Source organism: Pristiophorus japonicus, unplaced genomic scaffold (assembly GCF_044704955.1).
Source record: "Pristiophorus japonicus isolate sPriJap1 unplaced genomic scaffold, sPriJap1.hap1 HAP1_SCAFFOLD_52, whole genome shotgun sequence".
Lineage (NCBI taxonomy): Eukaryota > Metazoa > Chordata > Chondrichthyes > Pristiophoridae > Pristiophorus > Pristiophorus japonicus.
In genome coordinates this window covers 4,637,402-4,639,878 of record NW_027254426.1, presented here as the reverse complement: position 1 = coordinate 4,639,878, position 2,477 = coordinate 4,637,402, and the positions used below count along the sequence as shown (strand labels likewise).

Genomic DNA, 2,477 nt, shown 5'->3' with positions numbered 1-2,477 from the left:
CAAATAGAGACCCGCTATTGTCTCTCGTCAAGAAATGTGTCCTGCATGGGGACTGGGCAGCCACGTACAGGGCATGCCCTGAGGAATTTAAACCATTTCACAGGGGCCGGGATGAACTCTCGATTCAGGCCGATTGCCTACTGTGGGGAAACCGTGTAGTCATGCCCCAGATGGGCAGAGAGGTGTTCATCAGAGAACTCCACAATGAGCATCCGGGCATTGTCATGATGAAGGCAATTGCCAGGTCACACGTTTGGTGGCCAGGGATAGATGCAGATCTGGAAGTTTGTGTTCGCAGGTACAACACATGTGCCCAGCTGTGCAATGCGCCCAGTGAAGCCCCCCTTAGCCCCAGGCCATGGCCCGCCAAGCCTTGGTCACGCTTCCATGATGACTACGCAGGTCCTTTCATCGGAAAAATGTTTTTGGTTGTATTAGACGCTCATTCCAAATGGATCGAGTGTGACATTTTAAATTCAAGCACATCCTCTGCCACGGTAGAAAGTCTACGGGCAATGTTCGCCGCCCACGGTCTACCGGACATCTTGGTCAGCGACAATGGCCTGTGCTTCACAAGCACTGAATTACAGGACTTCATGGCAGGCAATGGAATTAACCATGTCAGAAAGGCACCGTTCAAGCCAGCCTCAAACGGGCAGGCAGAACGAAAAGTGCAGATAATCAAACAGGGGATGCTCAGAATCCAAGGTGGTTCCCTGCAAAGCCACTTATCACGCCTCCTGTTGACCAATAGATCCCAACCACACTCACTCACAGGGGTTCCACCCGCAGGGCTGCTAATGATAAGGATGCTCAAATCCCGTTATCCCTTATACACCACACCATGAAAGAAATTGTTGAGAGCAGGCGCCAATCACAATATAACTACCATGACAGGAATGCGGCGGCACGATATATTGGTGTAAACGACCCTGTTGTTGTCCACAACTACACTGCAGGGCCTAAATGGCTCACAGAGGGCAATAGGATTCTGGTAGATAAACTAACCAATGGACAAATCTGCCGCAAACAAGTGGATCAAACAAAAAGGAGGTTCAGCAACCCCATAGAAGAAGCAGAGGAAGAACACGATACAGAGTTCACTCCAGCACAGGTGACCGAACACTGGAACCAAAGGGAGGAGAGCCCAGTCACTGTGGGCAGTCCGGATAGGCCTGAGGCACCGCAAACAGCAGACACACAGGCCAGCGCCCAACAACCGGAGCCCAAACTCAGGCGCTCTACAAGAGAGCGTAAACCACCAGAGAGACTCAACCTGTGATCCCAAAAAGACTTTGGGGTCATGTATTCAACCAGCATTGTAACCCATTTTTAAATTCAAAACCTGATAAAATTGACGACATGCAGCCAACGTGCAAAAGTAAGAATTATTTTAATCACCGTTAATTAGCCGATAACCTTCTTCAGAATAAAATAAATAATAATATAATTACTGAGGAACAGTGGTATCCTCAATTATTCATTTTCTCTTTACATGTGATGAAGTATTAACCCTATCTCATTTACACGCTGTATGAGAATGGTTTAAAATTGTAAGTGTTTATGACTCAGTTGTAAAACCATTGATTGTGTGTGTGTCTATACTTGATAGGAGGAGCACTTGAGACCGAAGTTCCAGTTCTATATATGTACCAATAGAATCAATTTCCACCAGTTTCTTTAAACCCAATAACATAATTTATTTCTAATGGGCTGGATGGAACATGATCCATGTAAAAAACTGTTATCGTTTTACTTGAACTGAATGCTCATAAAATATTGGAGTGGGAACTAATTAGATAACAGCACTGCTGGCATCATTTGCGGAATAGATTCGTGCAGCCAAAACGCACAATGACAACCTGGGACTGTGCGGCACCGAATACTCGGGGAAAAACAGTTAAACTCTTCTTCCTTGGGTGGGCTCGAACCACCAACCTTTCGGTTAACAGCCGAACGCGCTAACCCATTGCGCCACAGAGACTGATGGAAGTACAAGGTGCAAGACATCCAAAACCAGGGTGTCAGTCAGTTAAAGCTTCAGATTGCTCCGACCGGGATGGAACTTGTCCACTCTCAGTTGAACCTTTCCCAAATAAATGGAGGGACATTCATTGTGGATGCGTGGAAGCAGTCTGGTTCCGCACACTGCAGACACTTCCATGTCACCGCCAACCAGCTCTCACACAACCGGTGTGATCTACCTTCCAGCCTTCCGGTGCCTTGTCTGTGACGAAGTATTCTGATTGTCCCGAAGCCAGTATTAGGTTTGAATTCCTTTTCAGCTCCTGACTGCGGATATTCCTGTGATTAAACGGGAATTAAATGCTTACAGGGACAGTTGGATTCACCGTTTCTTTGCTTGGTGTAATTTCAAAGATTGAAAGCAACGCACATCAACCCCAAACGTCCCGTGAGATCGAAGGCCAGTTGCTGTTTCAAGCTTGAATGCAGGTGCAAGCAGAACTTATTCAAAG

The 2,477-nt window shown here is 46.8% G+C and overlaps 1 non-coding gene across 1 annotated transcript; it reads right to left on the bottom strand.

The window, feature by feature from the left end:
- Window positions 1–1,910: 1,910 nt before the first annotated feature.
- trnan-guu (transfer RNA asparagine (anticodon GUU)) lies at window positions 1,911–1,984 on the bottom strand. Its single transcript has one exon. It is a non-coding gene; the product is annotated as a tRNA-Asn (tRNA).
- Window positions 1,985–2,477: the final 493 nt, after the last annotated feature.